This window comes from Triticum dicoccoides, chromosome 2A (genome assembly GCF_002162155.2).
Source record: "Triticum dicoccoides isolate Atlit2015 ecotype Zavitan chromosome 2A, WEW_v2.0, whole genome shotgun sequence".
NCBI classification, from domain to species: Eukaryota; Viridiplantae; Streptophyta; class Magnoliopsida; order Poales; family Poaceae; genus Triticum; species Triticum dicoccoides.
In genome coordinates this window covers 441913037-441933330 of record NC_041382.1, presented here as the reverse complement: position 1 = coordinate 441933330, position 20294 = coordinate 441913037, and positions in this window count along the sequence as shown.

The following is a 20294-nucleotide window of genomic DNA, read 5'->3' as shown; positions in this document are numbered from 1 at the left end:
ACTAGCAAACCAGGGAAAAAGAAGACTAGGAAATAAATAAAGCCAAAACTAACGCTAGGCTATTAAGGCGATTACACAGATTACATCCACTCGGCATTAAAGATCGCCACCAGTGCAAATATAGGGAACACCCTACACTATACAAAAATGGCTTGCTGTTTTCTTCAGCCGGTGGCTGCACGTTAAGAATAAATTTTGTATCGCACCAAAACAAATTACAACTATATAACAAAAGGAAGGTTGGCATAAAACTTAACAGTCTAGCAGATAAATGCACCACCAGAAGTTCAGAAGCTCAGTTCATTTGACCTGACTGTTACGTTTTCATGCTGTATTGTCCGATGGAGCACCATAACCCTCGCCTTCATTTCCCCTAGGCTCCTAAACAACATAGCAAATGTCTGATAGTCTAGTTTCAAAACTATGCATATCTTGACGACATTGAGCAATGTTTCTCCTTGTTTCACAATGGGTCTCTGTTAGGGAATGGAGTTGTGTCTGGAGCGCAGATACACCATTGCTTTGAGCTTGCATATCTTGATCATGAGGCAGTTTGGACGATATTGCCTTAACAACCAACCCAGTATTACGCAGGAACGTGCTTTTGGCACTGTTAGTGGACAGGTACTGACCCACTGCAGCAAGAGCTGACATTGCGGTTATAGTTGCCTCGCCACCTTCAGAAGGTGGCGGTTCCACCATTTTTTCCATAGCTCGCTGAAAAGTTGAGGTTTTACATTAGTAGTACCAGAACAGAAGATATTAAGGAGGCAGCAAAACCAAACAAAATAGATTTGGTCTATATACAGAACTTATTCTGGTGAACCCATGTAAAATATTAGTTGTATTTTATTGCAAAGTACATAATAAAACCAGGTTCCAAACATATGACCATGTACCATCGCTAATGTATTGTCTATTTGTTCACATTGTATTGAGGGGTAAGGATAAAGAGGCAAAGTTTATAATACGGTAAGCATAGTATGACATCATTCATATCACAAAATAACTGAGAACAGACAAACAGGAAATTGTAATGTTGTGTGGGCAAGTCCAGCATGGAACTAGATTATGAGTCAAGATCAAAGGAACATCACTCCTCTCTTTTAAACCTTGTAAGGTGCAATGATACGCTAAGACAATTGTGTATAAAATTGAAAAGAGTAATAGACATTGGCTGCAAACCATGCAGTTCAAGGCACAAGTCAGAGTAAGTAGTACTTAAAAGGCATGAGGATTAAGGACTTACAACATCGGCTTTGACTGGTGTAGTCATGCCCTTCTTCTTGCTGGTGTGACAGTCCTTGAAGATTTCCACAACATTTGGTTCAGTACTTTTTGGTCCTTGCGGGCTTTCCTCTGCATTTCGAACAAGTCAATATAGATCTGATAATATGGTACAGCGAAAAGAGTGAAACACCGGCTAATTACAAGAGCCTCGCAGTGTGCAATATAGCTACGAGATCCTGTCGTCTGTTGGAATTTCACTTTCGTATGGTTGGCCTTGTTCTTTGAGCAGTTCACCTACAAGAAGATAGATTTGTGTGGCACATGCGTAAATAGGACTTCAACATGTGATCTGATCACATATATATAATGTACCTGATACTTCGGATCAGACCAGTGTTTAACAAGGCCCCTCGAGTCTTCATCCGATATATTTTCCACTGGAGATGTTTGGGAAAGTTCACTGTTAGCCTTGCCTTCAAAGTGAGTTTTCCTCAAGTTATACCGATACTATCGCAGAGCAGACTTGAAAAAATGGGTGCAAGCTTGTCTGGTTGCATCATCTTGGCTATCCAACTTGAACCTCATATGTTGAAAATTATGGGAGTCTCATTATCAGCAACCTAGAAAGTATGGGACAGAGCAAGACGATATTACTAGTTTCCATACATAACCATACTTACAGATAAATGGTCGAGGAAGGTGTTGAACTGGGTTTCGTCTTTCTCATTCCTGTACTGAATCCATGTTGGGAGGATACGTACATGACACCTAACGGCAATTGCTACGTCTGATACTAACTTGGCTGACTCTGTAGCATCACGTGGCCTTTTTAAACCTGCCTCAAAACGGATCTCCATTCTTCCTCCTCTAGATTTAGTTAACCTATCGAGCATTATCCCTGATGTTTGTTTCCTCTTGCGTCTAGGTGCTAGTCCAACAACGAACATAGGAAGTGTTAGTGTACATCAAACTGTGAGACTACATATAAAGAAGCATGCAACTGTAACTTGACTCCAGCAACTACCTTCTTGCTGTTGAAGCTCACAAGGTTCATCTGATATTGCCAACTCATCTTGTGTCAAGAGTGCTTGGGAAGTAGTGTCAGGTGGCAAGGGAGCTTGGGAACGTGCTGCTAGCTCAGTTGACGCACGAGTAAGTCGTGCAGCTGGTAGTACTGTGGTAGGTGTTGAAAGAACTAGGGTTGTCTGTACTTGTTTGGTGGCAGCTATTTGTTTCTGTTTGGCTTTTTTTTAACTCGTGTAGCATGGGATGCCGTGTTTGTAGAATTTTCCGCTGGACTTTGACCTTTTATTGCACCATCAGTACCAGCAGAATCTGCAGAATTCATCCACTTCTCATTCCCTGCCATTATGTGTTTCTTCCTCTTTCTCTGTGCCATGTTAAGTCAAGCCGACAAGAAAAACGAATAACAATTTAGTTGTTAAGAACAAATTGATGCGTGATGCAGACGAACTGAACTTTGATGTTAGACAACCACATGATAGGATGATGTAATATGTATGAAAAACAGGGCAGAAGAGATAGCCAGAACTATGATGTGTAAACTAAGAAGAAGACATTTCACCAAATTAGAAGCAATGCAATGGAAGGTAGACACCATATGAAAGATGCTACAAATATCGCTCTACCAAGTTAACAGTGTCTCATCATAAATGGCGTTTAAACAGATGTGAAGCAGTACAAGAAATAAATCATATGCAAGATGCAAACAACATCACACTACCATGTTAGAGGTCTCTCGTAATTAGTGCCATTGCATATTCACAACATTGCATATTCACAGCTTATGATGTGTAAACTAAGGAGAAGGCATTTCAACAAATTAGAAGCAATGAAAGCTAGACACCATATGAAAGATGCAACGTATATCACTCTACCAAGTTAAAACTGTCTTGTCATAAGTGCCATTTCAACAAATTAGTAGTACAATCTAGAAAAGAATGTGAGATGTAACCTATATCACACTCTGAAGTCAAACGTGTCTTATGATAAGTGATTGTTGTAGGTTACACAACAGTAGTAATTTGATGTAAGAACATGGTGTGATAGACAGATATTGTATGTTCTAGAAACAGGAACACGTGTCTTATTCAAGTATAATGTGTAAAGTAAGCAGATGGAATTCAACAAAACTAGAAGCAATACAAGCTAGACATCACACATAACATGCAACCACATATAACAGTGCCAAGTTAGAGGGAGCACTGGTGATGCTGCACTAGGGGAGACGTGCTCATCATAAACACAGCTTTGTTGAGTGTCTATGCATGTGTTGTCTTGGAAATCATCTTGGGGGTGTGGAGGAGTAGAAACTATAGAGGCCCTCCGTTCGGAAGGAGCACCTTTATCCGCTGCCTTGCTAACTTCCTTCCGCTTTATTGATTTTGAATTGTCAAGTAAAACCGACAAGAAAAAGCAATAAAATTCTCTCTTCAGAACTCATTCATGCATGATACTGACAATCACTACTTTGATGTAAGGCAAACACATGATACTAGGATGGAATATGTATGCAACACAGGACGGCATGGCATGTTCACAACTGTTTGTGTAAACTAAGTAGAAACCATTCCAGCAAATAAGAAGCAATGCAAGCTAGACACCACATGAAAGATGCAACCAATATGACTCTGCCAAGTTAAAAGCGTCCCATCATAAATGGAATTTGAACAAATTAGAAGCAGTGCATGCTATAAATCATATGAAATATGCAACTAATATCGCACTGCATATACTAAAGGTGTCTCGTCATGTTGATTGATGCAGGATACAAAAAACAATAGTTTTATGTAAGGACATGCTTAATAGACAGATGTACTATGTACTAAATACAGGAAGGCATGTCACAATAACATGTATAATGTGTAAGCTAAGCAGACTAGCACATACAGTTTAACCAGATTGGAAGAATTACAATCTAGACACCATATGCAACATGCAACCACATATCACGCTGCCAAGTTAGAGCAAGCACCTGCGATGCTAGTGTAGGGGAAATGCTGTAATCAACTACAGAGCTACGTTCACTATCTTCATCTAGCATTTCTGTTTCTTGAGAATCATGTCGGGAGGCTAACGCTGCATTCTTTAAATGAGGAGTAGTCCCCTTGCCTGTCTGCCTCGTCATAAGTGATTGATGAGGGATACGCAAGAACATTAGTTTGATGTAAGAACATGGTTAATACACAGATGTACTAGTATGTACCAAAAATAGAAAGGCATGTCATATTCAAAGGTATAATGTATAAGCTAAGCAGATGCAATTTAACCAAATTGGAAGCAATACAAGCTAGACATCCGGCTGGAGTGGTGAGCATGATCATATAGGACCTGAGAGCCTGGTGGGAGGCGGGCTGCTTCGCCACCATCGCAACTTTTTAGTTGGCTTCCAGGTGATGCCTATCTTTGCTGGGCTTGTCACTGGCTCGGCCAGTGCCCTGACTAGCTATTTGTCTTCTGGTGCTCACGGGATGGTGGTTCATGTAAAAAATATCTTTCCTTATCTTACCGACTTCGACCTTTCGAATACAAGCTAGACACCATATGGAACATGCAACCACATATGACACCGCGAAGTTAAAGCAAGCACCTGGGATGGTGGTTCATTGCGAGCGAGGTCATCAACTCCAGAGCTACGTTTACCGTCTCCATATGCTGACACCGCACCCTTTATAGCATTGTAACGTGTCTTGCCTAGCCGCATACGAAGCTGGAGCGACTTCTCTCTTTTCCTTTTGGCTTCTCTCATAGCAGCAGAGTCTGAAATACCCTTGCATAAAAACACAATAGTTAGAGTAAGGGTAAAGTGTGTGCAGAACTAGTGCACTGTAAAAGTAGCAGATAGCAGGTGGCTGAAAAATAAATGACAGGAAACATATGATAGCTCTACAACATTGCATGGCAAACAAAATTAGATTCTACTCCGTATGATTTTGTAATATATGAGCACAGGAAATGCAGGTACTCCTCCAGCACACCACCACATGTGGTCATATCTAAGATAACAGTCGACTGAAAATAAATAGGTCAGTCGATTTTTTTAATGAACCGTCCGATCTATAAGGAACGGGCAGATGGCCTTCGTCTACTGATATGTCCATTTTGCATCATGCTTTTATATCAATATTTATTGCATTATGGGCTATTATTTCACATTATGTCACAATACTTACGGCTATTCTCTCTTATTTTATAAGGTTTACATAAAGGAGGGAGAATGCCGGCAGCTGGAATTCTGGGCTGGAAAAGGAGCAAATATTAGAGACCTATTCTGCACAACTCCAAAAGTCCTGAAACTCCACGGAATACCTTATAATAAATAATGAAAAATCCTCGCCAAAGATGAAGACCAGGGGGCCCACACCCTTTCCACGAGGGTGGGGGCGCCCCCCCTAGGGCGCGCCCCCTACCTCGTGGGCCCCCTGGTGGCTCTCCGATGACCATCTTCTGCTATATGAAGTCTTTCATCAAGAAAAAACAAGAAGCAACCTTTCGGGACAAAACTCCGCCGCCATGAGGCGGAACCTTGGCGGATCCAATCTAGAGCTCCGGCAGAGCTGTTCTGCCGGGGAAATTTCCCTCCCGGAGGGGGAAATCATTGTCATCATCATCACCAACGCTCCTCTCATCGGGAGAGGGAAATCTCCATCAACATCTTCATCAGCACCATCTCATCTCAAAACCCTAGTTTATCTCTTGTATCCAATTCTTGTCTCCAAGCCCGGGATTGGTGCTAGTAGGTCGCTAGTAGTGCTAATTACTCCTTGTAGTTGATGCTAGTTGGTTTAATTGGTGGAAGATGATATGTTCAGATCCTTTATGCATAATATTACCCCTCTGATTATGAACATGAATATGCTTTGTGAGTAGTTACGTTTGTTCTCGAGGACAAGGGAGAAGTCTTGCTATTAGTAGTCATGTGAATTTGGTATTCGTTCAATATTTTGATGAGATGTATGTTGTCTAGCCTGTAGTGGTGTTATGTGAACGTCGAATACATTACACTTCACCATTATTTGGGCCTAGAGGAAGACATTGGGAAGTAATAAGTATATGATGGGTTGCTAGAGTGACAGAAGCTTAAACCCTAGTTTATGCGTTGCTTCGTAAGGGGCTGATTTGGATCCATATGTTTCATGTTATGGTTAGGTTTACCTTAATACTTTTGTTGTAGTTGCAGATGCTTGCAATAGAGGTTAATCATAAGTGGGATGCTTGTTCAAGTAAGAACAGCACCCAAGCACCGGTCCACCCACATGTCAAATTATCAAAGTACCAAACGCGAATCATATGAATGTGATGAAAACTAGCTTGACGATATTCCCATGTGTCCTCGGGAGCGCTTTTCCTTATATAAGAGTTTGTCCAGGCTTGTCCTTTGCTACAAAAAGGATTGGGCCACCTTGCTGCACTTTATTTACTTTTGTTACTTGTTGCTTGTTACAAATTATCTCATCAAAAAACTATCTGTTACCACTTATTTCAGTACTTGCAGAGAATACCTTGCTGAAAACCGCTTATCATTTCCTTCTGCTCCTCGTTGGGTTCGACACTCTTACTTATCGAAAGGACTACGATAGATCCCCTATACTTGTGGGTCATCAAGACTCTTTTCTGGCGCCGTTGCCGGGGAGTGAAGCACCTTTGGTAGGTGGAATTTGGTAAGGAAAAAATTTATATAGTGTGCTGAAATTTACTGTCACTTGTTACTATGGAAATTAATCCTCTGAGGGGCTTGTTCGGGGTATCTTCACCCCGACCAGTAGAGCAAAGAGTTGCTCCTCAACCTACTGAACCTATTGAAAATTAAATTCCTTATGAGTATCCTTCGAGTATGATAGAAAAAATCCTAGCTAATCCTTTTACAGGAGATGGAACAAAGCATCCTGATGAACACCTAATATATGTGGATGAAGTTTGTGGATTATTTAAGCTTGCAGGTATACCCAGTGATGTTGCTAAGAAGAAGGTCTTCCCTTTATCTTTGAAGGGAGATGCATTGACATGGTATAGGCTATGTGATGATACGAGATCATGGAACTATAGAAGATTGAATTTGGAATTTCATCAAAAGTATTACCCTATGCATCTTGTTCATCATGACCGCAATTATATATATAATTTTTTGCCTCGCGAAGGATAAAGCATCGCTCAAGCTTGGGGGAGGCTTAAATCAATGCTATATTCATGCCCCAATCATGAGCTTCCAAGAGAAACAATTCTTCAAAAAATTTATGCTCGACTTTCTAAAAATAATCGCACCATGCTCGATACTTCTTGTGCTGGCTCTTTTATGATGAAGACTATTGGATTTAAATGGGATTTATTGGTTAGAATTAAACGAAACTCTGAAGATTGGGATCTCGACAAAGGTAAGGAGTTAGGTATGACACCTAAGTTTGATTGTGTTAAATCTTTTATGGATACCGATACTTCCCGTAAGTTTAGCACTAAATATGGACTTGATTCTGAGATAGTAGCTTCTTTCTTTGAATCTCTTGCTACTTATGTTGATCTCCCTAAGGAGAAGTGGTTTAAATACCATCCTCCCATAGAAGTAAAAGTAGCTGCACCTATTAAAGTTGAAGAAAAGACTGTCACTTATAATGATCCTATTGTTCCTACTTGTTATGTTGAGAAACCACCTTTCCCTGTTAGGATAAAGGATCATGCTAAAACTTCAACTGTGGTTCGTAAAAGCAATATTAAAACGTATACACCTCCTGAGAAAGTTAAAGTTGAACCTAATATTGCTATTGTTAAAGATCTCTTGTCTGATAATATTGATGGGCATGTTATTCAGTTCTGCGGTGAAACTGCTAGAATTGCTAAACCTTGTGCTAAAGATAAACATAGACCTGTTATTTCTGTTAAAATAGGAGAACATTGTTATCATGGCTTATGTGATATGGGTGCTAGTGCTAGTGTTATACCTTATGACTTGTATAAAGAAATCAAGCATGAAATTGCACCTGCTGAGTTAGAAGATATTGATGTCACAATTAAACTTTCTAATAGAGATACTATTTCAGCAGTGGGAATTGTTAGAGATGTTGAAGTCTTGTGCGGGAAAACTAAATATCCTGCTGATTTTCTTGTTCTTAGTTCCCCACAAGATAGCTTTTATCCCATTATATTTGGTAGACCCTTCTTGAACACTGTTAATGCTAAGATAGACTGCGAAAAGAATGTTGTTATTATTGGCTTGGATGATATGACTCATGAATTTAATTTCTCTAAATTTAGTAAACAACACTGTGAAGAAGAATTGCCTAGTAAGGATGAAATTATTGGTCTTGCTTCTATTGCCGTACCTCCTAGTGATCCTTTAGAACAATATTTGCTAGACCATGAGAATGATATGTTTATGAATGGAAGAAGGGAAATAGATGAAGTATTCTTTAAACAGGAACCTATTCTGAAACACAATTTGCCTGTTGAAATCCTAGGGGATCCCCGTCCACCTAAGGGTGATCCCGTGTTTGAGCTTAAACCGTTGCCTGATAATCTTAAATATGCTTATCTTGATGAAAAGAAGATATATCTTGTTATTATTAGTGCTAACCTTTCAGAGCATGAAGAAGAAAGATTATTGAAAACTCTGAAGAAGCACTGTGCTGCTATTGAATATACTCTTGATGATCTTAAGGGCATTAGTCCCACTCTATGTCAACATAAAATAAATTTGGAAGCAGATGCCAAACCAGTTCGTGATCCTCAACGACGTCTGAATCCTAAAATGAAAGAAGTGGTAAGAAAAGAAATACTAAAGCTTCTGGAGGCAGGTATAATTTATCCCGTTGCTGATAGTCAGTGGGTAAGTCCTGTTCATTGTGTCCCTAAGAAGGGAGGTATTACTGTTGTTCCTAATGATAAAGATGAATTGATTCCACAAAGAATTATTACAGGTTATAGGTTGGTAATTGATTTCCGCAAATTAAATAAGGCTACTAAGAAAGATCATTACCCCTTACGTTTTATCGATCAAATGCTAGAAAGATTATGCAAGCATACGCATTACTGCTTTCTAGATGGTTATTCTGGTTTCTCTCAAATACCCGTGTCGGCTAAAGATCAATCAAAGACTACTTTTACATGCCCTTTTGGTACTTTTGCTTATAGACGTATGCCTTTTGGTTTATGTAATGCACCTGCTACCTTTCAAAGATGCATGATGGCTATATTCTCTGACTTTTGTGAAAAGATTTGTGAGGTTTTCATGGACGACTTTTCCGTCTATGGATCTTCTTTTGATGATTGCTTGAGCAATCTTGATCGAGTTTTGTAGAGATGTGAAGAAACTAATATTGTCTTGAATTGGGAAAAGTGCCACTTTATGGTTAATGAAGGAATTGTCTTGGGGCATAAAGTTTCTGAAAGAGGTATTGAAGTTGATAAAGCGAAGGTTGATGTTATTGAAAAGATGCCATGTCCCAAGGACATCAAAGGTATAAGAAGTTTCCTTGGTCACCCCAGATTTTATAGGAGGTTCATTAAGGACTTCTCAAAAATTTCTCGGCCTCTGACTAATTTATTACAAAAAGATATACCATTTGTCTTTGATGATGATTGTGTATAAGCATTTGAAATACTTAAGAAAGCATTAGTCTCTGCACCTATTGTTCAGCCACCTGATTGGAATTTACCCTTTGAAATTATGTGTGATGCTAGCGATTATGCTGTAGGTGCTGTTTTAGGGCAAAGCATTGATAAGAAATTAAATGTTATCCATTATGCTAGTAAGACCCTAGACAATGCTCAAAGAAATTATGCTACTACTGAAAAAGAACTTTTAGCAGTTGTATTTGCTTGTGATAAGTTCAGACCTTATATTGTTGATTCTAAAGTAACTATCCACACTGATCATGCCGCTATTAAATATCTTATGGAGAAGAAAGATGCTAAACCTAGACTTATTAGATGGGTTCTCTTGCTACAAGAATTTGATTTGCATATTGTTGATAGAAAAGGAGTTGAGAACCCCGTTGCAGACAACTTATCTAGGTTAGAGAATGTTCTTGATGACCCACTACCTATTGATGATAGCTTTGCTGATGAACAATTAAATGTCATAAGTACTTCTTGTAGTACCCCTTGGTATACTGATTATGCTAATTACATAGTTGCTAAATTTATACCACCTAGCTTCACATACCAACAAAAGGAAAAATTCTTCTATGATTTGAGACATTACTTTTGGGATGACCCACATCTTTATAAAGAAGGAGTAGATGGTGTTATTAGACGTTGTGTACCTGAGCATGAACAGGAACATATCCTACGCAAGTGCCACTCCAAAACTTATGGAGGACACCATGCGGGAGATAGAACTGCACATAAGGTATTGCAATCCAGTTTTTATTGGCCTACTCTCTTCAAGGATGCCCATAAGTTTGTCCTATCTTGTCATGAATGTCAAAGAATTGGTAATATGAGTAAACGTCAAGAAATTCCTATGAATTATTCACTTGTTATTGAACCGTTTGATGTTTTGGGCTTTGATTATATGGGACCTTTTCCTGCCTCTAATGGATATACACATATTTTAGTTGTTGTTGATTACGTTACTAAGTGGGTAGAAGCTATTCCAACTAGTAGTGCTGATCATAACACTTCTATTAAAATGCTTAAAGAAGTTATTTTTCCGAGGTTTGAAGTCCCTAGATATTTAATGACCGATGGTGGTTCACATTTTATTCATGGTGCTTTCCGTAAAATGCTTGCTAAATATGACGTCAATCATAGAATTGCATCTCCTTATCACCCACAGTCTAGTGGTCAAGTAGAATTGAGTAATAGAGAACTCAAATTAATTTTGCAAAAGACTGTCAATAGATCTAGAAAGAATTGGTCCAAGAAACTTGATGATGCATTATGGGCCTATAGAACTGCATATAAAAATCCTATGGGTATGTCTCCATATAAAATGGTATATGGAAAAGCATGTCACTTACCTCTCGAACTAGAACATAAGGCATATTGGGCTATTAAAGAGCTCAACTATGATTTTAAACTTGCCGATGACAAGAGGTTATTTGATATTAGCTCACTTGATGAATGGAGAACCCAAGCTTATGAAAATGCCAAGTTGTTTAAAGAAAATGTTAAAAGATGGCATGACAAAAGGATACAAAAGCGTGAGTTTAATGTAGGTAATTATGTATTGATATACAACTCTCGTTTAAGTTTTTTTGCAGGAAAACTTCTCTCTAAATGGGAAGGCCCCTATGCTATCGAGGAGGTCTATTGTTCCGGTGCCATAAAAATCAACAACTTCGAAGGCACAAATCCGAAGGTGGTAAATGGTTAGAGAATTAATCATTATATCTCAGGTAACCCCATAAATATTGAAACCAATATTATTGAAACCGTAACCCTGGAGGAATACATAAGGGACACTTTCCAGAACATTTCAGACTCCGAAATGGAATAGGTATGTGGTACGGTAAGTAAACCGATTCCAAAACAGTTTTTAAGGCAATATTTCTATGTTTTGGAATATTTAGAAAAATAGAAAATTAAGTAGCAGTCCGGGAAGGACACGAGGTCGCCACGAGGGTGGAGGGCGCGCCCCCTACCTCGTGAGCTCCTCGTGTGCCTTCCGGACTCCATTTTCTTGCATGATACATATTTTGGTTGGTAAAAATTCACTATATATTCTCCCGAAGGTTTTGACTCCCGTATCACGCAACTATCCTCTGCTTTTGTTTCGAGCTGTCCCGCTGCAGATTAGATCAACATGTCTTCCCAGGATTCGGAAGGAGAAAGCTATGTGGATGATTACTTAGCTAATCCTAAGGTCTATGGAGATGTGGAGCACGGTGGTTGGACCACGAAGGAAGAAGAGGACTATGAACCCAATGGGAAGGAGGAGACGAGCTCAGATGAAGATGAAGCCCCATTACCTCAACCTAGGGATATGCACGTTGAGTTCAAAAAGTCAAGTCTCCATGATAGGGTAAAGAAACCAAAATTTGAGTTTATCCCTTTTCGTCTCTTGCAGGAAAATAAGCAGGACCTATGCAAAATGATATTAACCCTGGAGTGGGAGATTGATGATCTGAGGGATCAAAATGCCGTCCTCAAGCGTAAATTAAGGGAGAAGTCTATGCCATCAACTAAGTCAACAACACCTCCACCTTCTTCACCAACCAAGGAGATATAATAACATGGGTATGGGCACTCCCCTTGGCAACTGCCAAGCTTGGGGGAGGTGCCCCGGTATCGTATCACAATCACAACTCCTATCTTTACCGTTTTCCTTAGTTCGTTCCTATTAGTAGTATTTTGATCTAGTAGAATAAAGTTTATGGCATGATCTAGTTTTGAGTTTTGCCTTATGATCTCTCTATGTAATCGAGTCCGTGAGCTATATAATAAAGATTAGTGTTGAGTCAAGGGCTTGATTTTCTTGCTATGATCTTGGGTGAATAAAAGAAAAGAGAAAAATAATAAGAAGAAACAAAAGTTCATATTGATCTCATTGATAGTAATGACTTCACATAGAAAGAGTGTGATGATTAAAAGTTGTTGGGAGTTGGCAGACATAGCTTTGGTCATCGTTGCAATTAATAGGAAGTAATAAGGAAAGAGAGGTTTCACATATAAATATACTATTATTAACATCTTTTATGATTGGGAGCACTCATCAAAATATGACATGCTAAAGAGTTGATGTTGGACAAGGAAGACAATGTAATGGGTTATGTTTTCTTATATCTAAGATAAAGTATGTTGTCATGGATCATCCAACATGTTGAGCTTGCCTTTCCCCCTCATGCTATCCAAATTCTCAGCACCAAGTAGAGATACTACTTGTGCTTCCAAATACCCTTAAACCAGTTTTGCCATGAGAGTCCACCATATCTACCTATGGATTGAGTAAGATCCTTCAAGTAAGTTGTCATCAGTGCAAAGCAATAAAATTGCTCTAAATATGTCTGATTAGTGTGGGAGAAATAAACTTTATACGATCTTGTGATGTGGAAGTAATAAAAGCGACGGACTGCATAATAAAGGTTCATATCACAAGGGGCAATATAAAGTGACGTTCTTTCACATTAAGATTTTGTGCATCCAACCATAAAAGCGCATGGCAACCTATGCTTCCCTCTGTGAAGGGCCTATCTTTTATTATTATCTTATACCTTATGCAAGTTTCATGGTGATCTTCACCTCTCCCTTTTTCATTTTTATCCTTTGGCAAGCCCAGCATGTTGGAAAGAACCTGATATATATATATATATCTAATTGGATGTAGGGGGGCATGAGTTATTATTGTTGACATTACCCTTTAGGTAAAAGGTTTTGGGGCGAAACTATAAGCCCCTATCTTTCTCTGTGTCCGATTAAAACTCCGTAACCACAAGTATTGCGCGAGTGTTAGCAATTATGAAGGACTAGATGATAGTTGAGTATGTGGACTTGCTTTTTAGCTCTGATATAGACTCTTTCTGATGTTATGATAAATTGCAATTGCTTCAATGACTGAGGTTATAGTTTGTTGGTTCTCAATAAGGTTTCTGATTCATACTTTTGCATTGTGAATAGATCATCACTTGAACATAAGTAATCATATGACAATATCTATGTATGTTGCTGTTATGAGAATAATCATGATGCCCTCATGTCCGTATTTTATTTTTATCGACGCTTCTACCTCTAAACATGAGGACATATTTATTGTTATCGGCTTTCGCTTGAGGACAAGCGAGGTCTAAGCTTGGGGGAGTTGATACGCCCATTTTGTATCATGCTTTTATATCGATATTTATTGCATTATGGGCTGTTATTTCACATTATGTCACAATACTTATGGCTATTCTCTCTTATTTTATAAGGTTTACATAAAGGAGGGTGAATGCCGGCAGCTGGAATTTTGGGCTGGAAAAGGAGCAAATATTAGAGACCTATTCTACACAACTCCAAAAGTCCTGAAACTCCACAGAATACCTTATAATAAATAATGAAAAATCCTCGCCAAAGATGAAGACCAGGGGGCCCACACCCTTTCCACGAGGGTGGGGGGCGCCCCCCTAGGGCGCGCCCCCTACCTCGTGGGCCCCCTAGTGGCTCTCCGATGACCATCTTCTGCTATATGAAGTCTTTCGTCAAGAACAAAACAAGAAGCAACCTTTCGGGATGAAACTCCGCCGCCACGAGGCGGAACCTTGGCGGATCCAATCTAGAGCTCCGGCAGAGCTGTTCTGCCGGGGAAACTTCCTTCCCGGAGGGGGAAATCATCACCATCGTCATCACCAACGCTCCTCTCATCGGGAGAGGGCAATCTCCATCAACATCTTCATCATCACCATCTCATCTCAAAACCCTAGTTCATCTCTTGTATCCAATTCTTGTCTCCAAGCCCGGGATTGGTGCTAGTAGGTTGCTAGTAGTGTTAATTACTCCTTGTAGTTGATGCTAGTTGGTTTAATTGGTGGAAGATCATATGTTCAGATCCTTTATGCATATTATTAACCCTCTGATTATGAACATGAATATGCTTTGTGAGTAGTTACATTTGTTTCCGAGGACAAGGGAGAAGTCCTGCTATTAGTAGTCACGTGAATTTGGTATTCGTTCGATATTTTGATGAGATGTATGTTGTCTAGCCTCTAGTGGTGTTATGTGAACGTCGACTACATAACACTTCTCCATTATTTGGGCCCAGAGGAAGGCATTAGGAAGTAATAAGTAGATGATGGGTTGCTAGAGTGACAGAAGATTAAACCCTAGTTTATGCGTTGCTTCATAAGGGGCTGATTTGGATCCATATGTTTCATGCTATGGTTAGGTTTACCTTAATACTTTTGTTGTAGTTGCGGATGCTTTCAATAGAGGATAGTCATAAGTGGGATGCTTGTTCAAGTAAGAACAGCACCCAAGCACCGGTCCACCCACATGTCAAATTATCAAAGTACCGAACGTGAATCATATGAACGTGATGAAAACTAGCTTGACGATATTCCCATGTGTCCTCGGGAGCGCTTTTCCTTATATAAGAGTTTGTCCAGGCTTGTCCTTTGCTACAAAAAGGATTGGGCCACCTTGCTGCACTTTATTTACTTTTGTTACTTGTTGCTCGTTACAAATTATCTTATCACAAAACTATCTGTTACCACTTATTTCAGTACTTGCAGAGAATACCTTGCTGAAAACCGCTTATCATTTCATTCTGCTCCTCGTTGGGTTCGACACTCTTACTTATCGAAAGGACTACGATAGATCCCCTATACTTGTGGGTCATCATCTACCTCCCGCCAGTCACTGTTAACGATCTTTCTCGAACCGCCAACGACCACCGGCCCAGACCCCTGCCTCCGCCGCCCCGCCCTCCCATCGACCTCACACCACCGCCGTGCTTGGCAGCGCCCCCAGGCCATCCCTTTAATCCGGCCGACCTCCAGATCGGGTGCCAGTAGCTCTAGGCCGCACACGCCCCTAAGATAAACACCAAGGCGCTGCTTCCCCGGTGTAAGAGGCGTACTAGCGCCTGTTACGCCGGGGAATGCTTCCGTTAATTGGGAATCAACTGGCCATAAATTGAAATTCAGGGGGGCGACGGACCTCTAGCTAAGGTGAAATAGTATATGAGGAGAAACCTTGTGCATCACGAGTTACTAGGAACATCTAGTATCAAGAAGAAGCGGTCAACTAGTGTCTTCTATGGGATGAATACCGTGCAAGCAGAGATATAAGATTTGCACGAATAAGGGAAGAGAAGTACCTTTTTCGGTTGCCGGTGTGGTCACCTCCACATGTCGTGCCGATATTCTTCTTTTTATCGGGGAAACCGATGTTCTGGAGGGTGCAGGCTTGGATGAACCCATGGCCAAATTGTTGACTGTGTTGCCGTGGCTGTATGTTGGCGGAGGGGTAGCAGATCCGAGGCGGCGAAGGACGACATAGCAGGAACAGCCCCGGTGCGGTGGAGGGTGGCAAAGTTGGAGCGGCAGCGGTGAGGCGCAGGACGACGTGGTTGAATTGGCTCGGGTACGGATGGCTCGGCCTCGGCTTCAACTACTAGCCGTGGAGGGCGTTGCGGTTGAGGTTGCAGTGGACGACGATGTCGGGGTATCGGCTTCGGCGTGATGGAGGAGGGTGGCGGTTGATGGGTGGGATGGGGTAGCGGACGGAGGACGCCGGGGTTTCGCGTCTGGTGGAGAGGTAGTTTTGGCGTCCACGAAGCACGAATGGGAAATCGGACGGGTGGGGGGAACCATGTTTCGGTCTGGGATGCGCTTGTTTTTGGCTTTTTTGAACAGAAGATGGGACGCGCTTGTTTGAAATTTGGGGAAAGCACAAACTTTTCCCCCACTTAAATTTCGGACCTACTTCGGGTCGGCGGTAGGATGGTAATCCCAGGTGTCCCAGATAGTGGGCGGGAGTGATTTCGGCCGCGCGCATGTGTGCGTAGGCGGTCGCGTGGCGTCTAGATGAAGCTACAAACCTACCCCGGTTTAGACCTTTGGATGTCGGGCCGGTAGGTTTCACGGGTCAGAGTTATTAGAAAAGTAATTTCCTTGTACTACCAAACATTGGTCTCACCTGGTTTCGGGCGAGTAGAGGCTCTTTTGGCGCTTCGTTCGAAATTTTGAAACACAAGCATTCACGTTTAGAGTACTCTTGAACTATGAGGATTGACCTAAATAGACAACGTTATATTTGACCTTGTATGTTTGAAAATCTCATTAAATTATCCGCTTCTATAACATCCCAAATTTTCAATTTGGAATGTTATACATTAGATCATCAATGCATATCATATTTTATTTGCATTTTTGGTTGATCCTAGAAATTCTACACAACTCAATGACCCACGGAGAGAGTTGGGAATTTCGTTATTTTCATATTTGAGTTCTCTCAAATTTTGAGAATAGGATCATTTGATTTTATTTATTTTGTCATCAAATATTTCTATTACAAAAATATGAGAGAGGGAATAAAATGACTTTCCCAAAATAAAGAAATATTGAGGATTTAATAATAAAATCAAATAGGATTTTATTTCGGAGTTTTTCGGTGTTTTATTTGAATTAGGAAAAAATGCGTTTTTTTCAAAATTGCATTTAGGCCCCAAATAAATGTTCACTTTGTCGGGCTTGATTTAGAAGCCCAGGAAAATTTATTTCGGGAAATTTGGAGTCCGTTTAGTATTTATTTTTATTTTTCTTCTGCGCGTAATGTTTTTTTTTTAAAATGTGCCGCGCGCCGACTGGGCCAAGGCCCAGCCGACGGCCCACTCCTCGCCGCCTGCGCTGCCGCCGCCGCCGCGCGCCGCACGCCGTCGCCGCCGCTGCTGCGCCGCTGCCGCTGCCGAGCCGCCCCGCCGCCCCGCATAGCCGCCGCCGCCGCCGGAGCCCCGCCCGCCCGCCGGAGTACCTCGCGGGAGGTATAGCCGCCGCCATTCGCCGTTCGGTGTTAAAAAAAAGAAACCGCCTCGGTTTTTTTCGAAACCCTAGATCGGTTTATTTCTCTGGTTTACTTAGTAAGTGAACGTTCACCGATTCGTTCGTTTTAACGAACGTGTTCATCGTTTAGTTTCAGATAACGAATGTTCGTTCGTTAATATGTTCTTCGTTTTTCTTTTCTCGGATTAAATCCGCGATTTTTCTGATCACGATTTCTGATCCGATTTTCGTTTTAGTTTAACTTTTTGCTCGTTCATCCGAATCAGGCGATTCAAGCGCCTAGGGATTCGTCTCGAAACCCTCTATCTGTTTAACCAACCTAAACAAGATTTTCCTACTGTAAAATTTGCCCTATATCCAGATTGCTAGAACGAAGTTGTTTTCTTTTGCCATTTGATTTTCGTTGCTTCGTTCGATTCGATTCTTTTGCCAACCGGAGTTCTTAAGTTGAACCTTCTGGTTAGATCTCTTATTTGAGTTTTACCTGTGCATTAGATGAGTACTTATTGTATGCTCGTTTGTTTGTTTGCGATAGAATACCCGGAGTGCGCCGCCTGTTACTTCGAATCGCTAGGTTTCCCGGATCATCAGCAAGGCAAGTAACACTTTGATCATACCTTCTCTACTACCTAGTTTTATTGCATTAGATCAATCCACACATATTGCATGATTAGGATCTAATTAAATTGTGGGATGGGAAGTAGATGAGGTAGTACCTATTACCAGTTTATTTTCAAACCTTTGGGAGTTACTTCTACGTTTGCTTATCATGCCATGCTATGCTAGTAGACGTGGATTGGGTGAGTGATATTCATGACAGATGTGAGATTGTTAATTAATGGTTTATATAAGGTGGCAACTTAAACACACATCTGGGTGGATTGAGGCACCTGGGTATTCCAGGACTTGCCTGTTTTCTTTTGGACCGCCACCTAGGCTCAAAGGGATCATAAGACTATTCATACTAGAAACTTCCGTGTGCAGCCACAAGCTATTATGGGCTCTAGCATAGTTTACTAAGTTGTGCGAACTCTTACAGTGGTATACTAGCAGATGTAGGGGATGTAGGTGGTACGGTCTACCCGATCGTAAGGTGCTAGCGCTTCTGAAAGACTATGTCTCGGTCATCCGTCTTCTCAAACACCCTATAGTGCGAGAAACCAAACAGAGGCGATCGAGTCTTGTGGGGAAAAGTGCGCAACCTCTGCAGAGTGTAACAAACTAATCATGATTAGCCGTGTCCCCGGTTATGGACATCTTGAGTATCTAGTACTTGGATTATCATGTGAATGTCAACATGTTACTCTAAATTAATTTTGTTGGGTTATGTTTAATGATGATGCTTAATTGGGATTGATAATGCTATCAACCATTCTCAATGTTTAACAACTACCATGATAGTTAAATAAATTTTATTCCTTTGAAGTAGGGAAAATTTGGCTTTACGCAAAAACTGTAACCATAGAGCTTTCCACCAGCCAAATATGCATATAGTATAGCTGTTGCATTCCATTACTCTCTATGTGTTACCTTGCCAGCATATTCCATGTGCTGACCCATTTTCGGGCTGCAACGTTAATGTTGCAGACTTTTCAGACGATGATTAAGGAGTTTTTAGGTTGTGGTTCTATACTCAGTGATGCCGTTGGAGTTGATGGACTCACTTATCTTCCAAGCCTTCCGCTGTTATCGTTATTAGATGGCCTTAAGCCATATTTATTGTAATAAGTTCTCTTTTGAGACACTAGATGTAATAAGTGTGTGATTGCTACTCTGTTATAAATCCTCCGAGTATTGTGTGGTGTCATCATTACTGATCCAGGGATGACACCGGAGCACAGAGATCAGACAGTTTGAGGTCTGGTCGCTACAGAGATGGTATCAGAGCACACGTTGACTGTAGGACACGACCACTAAGCTAAAAGACCTAGATCACTACTCACTCTCTTCTTCTCTGACTCCTCATCTTTTCTACTCTTTAGGATGGCGGATGTAAGGAACAAGTTCACACAACCGGATGAAGATACACCCTTTGGACGCCACTTGAAGGAAGTCACTAGATACCTGAATATAGGAGTACCAAGCTTCACGAGAACCTACAACGCCACTTTACCTGAAGAAGAGCGCTGCATGATTCAAGTTCAAGTTCCAGGAAGGACGTTCATGCCAGTCACTGAGCCCATAGAGTTTTCTTTTGATGCACCAACTTGGAGTCTAGGAAAGAGCATGGCAGCTCACATAGCCATGGGATGCATTGGAGAAGTCTACCGCAAGGATCTCAAAGATACTATCTACCAGATTTGTGGGCGCCGAGATGAACACTGGGAGACGATCAGCACCAGGAAGGATAGATCAATCGCAACTTTTATCCAGGAATTAAACCAGCACATTCGATGACAGGAGAACCAGATGTGTGCCGACATGATAGATCTGAAGAAGGCAAGGACAAGAATCAAGGAACTGGAGGAAGAATTCAAGGCTACACGTGAATATTATGAAGAGGAAATTGAAGTATTGGTGGAGAAGAATGACGACCTGATCAAGAAGATTGGAATATTTATGGGGGGCCCTACGCCAGTAGATGAAGACGAAGAACCTAAGGAAATTAGCCCGGAAGACTACATCATCATCGAC